This window comes from Mandrillus leucophaeus, unplaced genomic scaffold (genome assembly GCF_000951045.1).
Source record: "Mandrillus leucophaeus isolate KB7577 unplaced genomic scaffold, Mleu.le_1.0 Scaffold129, whole genome shotgun sequence".
Taxonomy (NCBI): Eukaryota; Metazoa; Chordata; class Mammalia; order Primates; family Cercopithecidae; genus Mandrillus; species Mandrillus leucophaeus.
Window position 1 is genome coordinate 1,123,232 of NW_012101243.1, and position 6,627 is coordinate 1,129,858.

The following is a 6,627-nucleotide window of genomic DNA, read 5'->3' on the forward strand; positions in this document are numbered from 1 at the left end:
CTGGACTCAAGCAATCTTCCTCCCACCCCAGTCTCCTGAGTACCTAAAACTATAGACACACACCACCACACCCAGCTATTATTATTTTATTATTATTATTATTTTTTTTTTTTTTTGAGAGACGAAGTCCCATTATGTTGCCTAGGCTTGCCTTAAACTCCTGGGCTCAAGCAATCCTCCCACCTTGGCCTCCCAAGGTGCTGGGATTATAGGCATGAGCCACCATTCCTGGCCTATATCTGGATTGTGGTGGGGCTTGCGTGAACTGTTGAATTTGGCAAAACTCAACTGTATTCTGAAAACAGCGAATTTTACTATGGGTTGAGCATCTCAAATCCACACATCTAAAATCCAAAACTTTTTGAGCATCAAGTTGTCTTTTTATGAATTTTGTACTTTTCTTGTACTTTTGTACCTTTTATGGATTTTGACAAATGTATAACGTACACATACGGATTTTGACAAATGTATAACGTACACATATATGTTATACATTTGTCAAAATCCATAAACAATACAACACCAGCAGCAGACCCTAATGTAAACTATGGTCTTTGGATGGTACTGAGGTGTCAATATAGGTTCATCAACTGTAACAAACGGACCACTCTGGTGCAGGATGTTGAAAGTGGGGGAGGCTGGAGGGAGAACATAGGAATATGGGAACTCGGTCCATTCTTTTTTTTAGAAGCAGGGTCTTGCTCTGTCACCCACGTTGGAATGCAGTGGCATAATCATGGCTCACGGAAGCCTCAAACTCCTGGGCTCATGCAATCCTCCAACTCCTGGGCTCATGCAATCCTCCCACCTCAGCTTCGCAAGTCGCTAGGACTACAGGTGCAAGCCACCCCCCACCCCAGTTAATTTGTTTTATTTTTCGTAGAGACAGGGTCTTGCAATGTTGTCCAGGCTGGTCTCAAACTCCTGGGCTCAAGCAATCCTCCTACCTCAGCCTCCCAAAGTGCTGGGATTACAGGCATAAACCACTGTGCTCAGTAAGAACTCTGTACTTTCTGCTCAATTTTGCTGTGAACCTAAAAGTACTCTAAAATATAGTCTATTTTTTAAATTCCATTTACTTATTACCAACTCCCAAATTCTTTTACTTTTTTTTTTTTGAAACAGGGTCTTGCTGTTGCCCAGGCTGGAGTATAGCAGCACAATCATAGCTCACTGCAGGCTTGACCTCCCTAGCTCAAGAGATCCTCAGCCTCCCCAGTAGCTGGGACCACAAGTTCACACCACCATGCCCAGCTAGGTTTCTTGGGTTTTTTGTGTGTATATGTGTTGTGAGACAGTCTTACTATGTTGCCCAGGCTAGTCTTGATCTCAGGATTCAAGCGATCCTCCGTTTTGGCCTCCCAAAGTCCTGGGATTACAGGCGTGAGCCACCGCACTCAGCCCAACTCCCAGATGTCTATCTCTAAGCTAGGGCTCACACTTGAACATTTGACTCAGTTATTCAACTATCCATTCAATATCTCCACTTAGTCATCTCAAAGTAATCTCATATATTTAACACGCCCAAAACCAAACTGCTTATCTTCTCCCTAGAACCTGGTTCTACTGAAGTCTACCCCATTTCAAAATGTGGTAATTCCATCTACTGGTACCGAGAGAAAAAGCCGTTGGAGTCATCCTTGACTCTTCTCTATCTCTTACAATGTCGTCAGCAAATCTGTCAGCTGTACCTTCAAAAATTATCCAGACTCTGATCACTTCTCATCAACTCCCCCACTGTTTTTTAGTTCAAACAACTATCATCTTTCATATGGACTAATACAAAAGATCCTTGCTCTTCTTGTTTCTGCTCATGGTTGCATATACTACACACAATAACCACAGCAACTTTTTTTTTTTTTGAGACAGGGTCTGGCTCTGTCACTTGGGTTGGAGAGCAGTGGAACCATCCCAGCTCACTGCAAACTCTGCCCCCCAGGTTCAAGTGATTCTCCCACCTCAACCTCCCAAGTAGCTGGGATCACAGGTGCACACCACCATGGCTGGCTATTTTTTTGTATTTTTGGTAGAGACGGCATTTTGCTATGTTGCCCAGGCTCACAGCCACCTTTTTTTTTTTTTTTTGAGATGGAGTTTCACTCTTGTTGCCTAGACTGGAATGCAGTGGCACAATCTCAGCTCACTGTATCCCCCGCCTCCACCTCCCGGGTTCAAGCAATTCTCCTGCCTCAGTCTCCCAAGTACCTGGGACTACAGGTGCCAATATGCCAGGCTAATTTTTTGTATTTTTAGTACACGTTGGCCAGGCTGGTCTCAAACTCCTGGCCTCAAGTGATCCACCCACATTGGCCTCCTAAACTGCTAGGATTACAGGCGTGAGCCACTGCACCCGGCCCACAGCCACTTTTAATACCTGAAATCAGATAACATCGATTCCCTGTTTAAGACCTTTCAATGACTTACTATCACATTTAGAATAAAGTTCAAACTCCTTATTATGGCCAATCTGGCCCCTGCTGACATTTCTGGGCTCACCTCCTACCTCTGGCCTCTCACTCTCTACCCTCCCAGCCACATGTTCCTACCCATTATTGCTTAAATGCCCTGCTTGCTCCTACGCCAGGGCTTGTGCCTTGGCTGCCTCTGTCTGCAACCCTCTCTCCCCTGGATACTAACATGACTCACTTCCTCACTTACTTTAGGACTCTATTTTAATGTCTCACTGTCAGAGAGATCTCCTCTGTTCACGCTGTATATTAAAAAAGCAAAACACATACACACACAGAGGCACTCTCTACCACTTGAAAGTACTTATTCCGGCCGGGCGCAGTGGCTTACGCCTGTAATCCCAACACTCTGGGAGGCCAAGGCGTGTGGATCACAAGGTCAGGAGATTGAGACTATCCTGACTAACACAGTAAAACCCCGTCTCTACTAAAAAATACAAAAAATTAGCCGGGCGTGGTGGCAGGCACCTGTAGTCGCAGCTACTCGGGAGGCTGAGGCAGGAGAATGGCGTGAACCTGGGAGGCAGAGCTTGCAGTGAGCCAAGATCGCACCACTGCACTCCAGCCTGAGGGACTGAACAAGACTCCGTCTCAAAACACACACACACACACACACACACACAGATGGTGTAAGAAGTAAAGAGGTATGAACCAGAAACTCAGATGTGATCAGTACAAATAATCCTAATGAAAAAGAAACAAAAAATGATTTAAGGACATTATGAAACTCAAATTTTTAAATCCTCTGTACAAGACATGAAAGTAAACTACGATCAACTTAAATAGAAACACAGTAGTGGAAAGGTACCAGAGTGTCAGGAAAGCAACAGACAGAAGGAGCTTTTTCATTGTGTTTGGAGCAAGAACAGGGAAGGCCAGCCTACTGCTTGGAACAGATGGCACATGCCTGACAGATGACAGGAAGAAGGCGAAGGCAGCAGAGCAAGCAGATTCTATTCTATCCACCAAGCATCACTACTAGGAAACTGCAGCCTCTCAGATTTTAGTTCATCTATAAAACCCAGGAAGTAAACAGGGAAGGCAGGGCTGGGCACAGTGGCTCACGCCTGTAACCCCAGCACATTGGGAGGCCAAGGCGGGCAGATCACCTGAGGTCAGGAGTTCGAGACCAGTCTGTCCAACATGGTGAAACCACGTTTCTACTAAAAATACAAAAATTAGCTGGGTGTAGTGGTGCATGCCTGTAATCCCAGCTACACGGGAGACTGAGGCAGGAGAATCGCTGGAACCCAGGAGATGGAGACTGCAGTGAACTGAGATACTGCCACTGCTCTCCAGCCTGGGCAACAGAGCAGGACTGCCTCAAAACAAAGCAAAAAAAGAACAGGGAAGGCAGGATTACCCCTTCTACAGAGAAGAAAACGGACATGCTGAAAGTTCACCCCAAAGTGGTAGATTAAAAATTAGAATATAGGCCAGGTGCAGTGGCTTATGCCTGTAATCCCAACACTTTGGGAGCCCAAGGTGGGAATATCTCTTGAGCCCAGAGTTTGAGACTAGCCTGAGCAACACAGCGAGACTCAGTCTCTATAACAAATACGAAAATGAGCCAGGTGCAGTGGCATGCACCTGTAGTCCCAGCCTACTCAGGAGGCTGAGGTGGGAGGATCACTTGAGCCCAAGAGTTCAAGGCTGTAGTTATGATCACACCACTGTACTCCAGCCTAGGTGACAGAGCAAAACTCTGTCTCAAAAATACTAGGCCACGCGCCTGTAATCCCAGCACTTTGGGAGGATGAGGCGGGTGCACTGCTTGAGCCCAGAAGTTTAAGACCAGCCTGGGCAACATGGCAAAACCTCATTTCTACAAAAAATACAAAACTTGGCCAGGGGTGGTAGCACATGCCTGTAGTGCCAGCTACTCAGGAGGGTGAAGTAGGAGGATCACGGCTCGATGCAGCCTCAACCTCTAAGGCTCAAGCAATCCTCCCACCTTGGCTAATTTTTTGTTTGTTTTGTTTTTTGAGACAGAGTCTTGCTCTGTCACCCAGGCTAAAGTGCAGTGCCTTAATTTCGGCTCACTGCAACCTCCACCTCCTGGGTTCAAGCAAGCTTCCCACCTCAACCTCCTGAGTAGCTAGGATTACAGGTGTGTGCCACCATGCCTGGCTAATTTTTTTGTAATTTTAGTAGAGACGAAGTTTCACCATGTTGGCCAGGCTGGTCTCAAACTCCGGAACTCAAGTGATCTGCCCACCATGGCCTCCCAAAGTGCTGGGATTACAGGTGTGAGCCACCACGCCTGTAATTTAATTATCATTAAATGTACACTTTAATTATAAAAATATAATTTTTATATTTTTTGTAGAGATGAAGTTTTGTCATGTTGCCCAGGCTCATCTTGAACTCCTGGGCTCAAGTGATCTGCCTACTTCAGCCTCTAAACATGCTAGGATTACAGGCATAAGCCACAACGCCTAGCCAAAAATAATTTTATTTTTAAAATTTTTTTGAGACAGGGTTTCACTCTGTCACCCAGGATGCAATGCAGTGGCACGATCTAGGCTCACTGCAACCTCCGCTTCCCGGGCTCAAAAGATTCTCCAGCCTGTCTCCTGAATAGCTGGGACTACAGCCAGGAGCTACCAACACCCAGCTAACTTTTGTATTTTTTGTAGAGACAGTGTTTTGCCATGTTGCCCCAGGTTGTTGTTGAACTCCTGAGCTCAAAGCAATATGCCCACCTTGCCCTTCCAAAGTGCTGGGATTATAGATGTGGGCCACCATGCCTGGCCCCAAAAATAATTTACATGCAAAATAGGCCGGGTGCGGTGGCTCACTCCTGTAATCCCAGTACTTTGGGAGGACGAGGTGGGTACATCACCTGAGGTCAGGAGTTCAAGACTAGCCTGGCCAACCTACTGAAATCCCGTCTTTACTAAAAATACAAAAATTAGCTGGGCATAGTGGTAGGGGTCCATAATCCCTGCTATTTGGGAGGCTGAGGCAAGAGACTCTCTTGAACCCAGGAGGCAGAGGTTGCAGTGAGCCAAGATCCACCACTGCACTCCAGCCTGGGTGACAGAATGAGACTCCATCTTAAATAAATAAATAAATAAATAAATAAATAAATAAATGCAGAAATAAAATTAGACTGCAGGAGTTTTTGTTCTTGTTGTTGTTGTTGTTGTTGTTTTTTAAAGAACTGTTAGTTCATATAACAGATTAAAAAAAAAACAAAACACTCATGGCCAGGCACAGTGGCTCATGGCTATAATCCCAGCACTTTGGGAGGCTGAGGAGGGCAGATCACTTTGGGAGGCTGAGGAGGGCAGGTCAGGAGTTCGAGACCAGCCTGAACAACATGGTGAAATCTCGTCTCTACTAAAAATACAAAAAATTAGCCGGGCATGGTGGCGCGCGCCTGTAATCCCAGCTACTCACGAGGCTGAGACAGGAGAATCGCTAGAACCCGGGAGGCAGAGGTTGCAGTGAGCCAAGATTGCACCACTGCACTCCAGCCTGGGCAACAGAGCAAGACTCCATCTCAAAGAAAAAAAAAAAAAACTCATTTAATTTTGGATTAAGTTTATGACATAAATCGGCCGGGCGTAGTGGCTCACGCCTATAATTCCAGTACTTTGGGAGGCTGAGGAGGTCGGATCATGAGGTCAGGAGTTCAAAACTAGCCTGGCCAACATAGTGAAATCCCACCTCTACTAAAAATACAAAATAAAATTAGCTGGGCATGGTGGCAGGCACCTGTAATCCCAGCTACATGGGAGGCTGAGTCTGGAGAATCACTTGAACCCTAGAGGTAGAGGTTGCAGTGACCAGAGATCGCATCATTGCACTCCAGCCTGGAGGACAAGAACGAAACTCCGTCTCAAAAAAAAAAACTTAAAAAAAAAAAAAGTATGTGACATAAATCAAATATAATTTATCCTGAGTAAGATGTACATTTTTCACCAGGCGCAGTGGCTCATACCTGTAATCCCAGCACTTTGCCAGGCCAAGGCCGCCGGATCACAAGGTCAGGAGAAGGAGATCATCCTGGCTAACATGGTGAAACCTCGTCTCTAATAAAAATACAAAAAAAGGCCGGACGCGGTGGCTCAAGCCGGTAATCCCAGCACTTTGGGAGGCCGAGACGGGCGGATCACAAGGTCAGGAGATCGAGACCATCCTGGCTAACCCG

The 6,627-nt window shown here is 46.0% G+C and overlaps 1 protein-coding gene across 2 annotated transcripts in view; it reads right to left on the reverse strand.

Annotated features, from left to right (window-relative positions):
• PHF20 (PHD finger protein 20) overlaps window positions 1-6,627 on the reverse strand; it is a 228,733-nt gene that overhangs the window by 166,487 nt on the left and 55,619 nt on the right. The gene's annotated exons all lie outside the window — the stretch shown is intronic.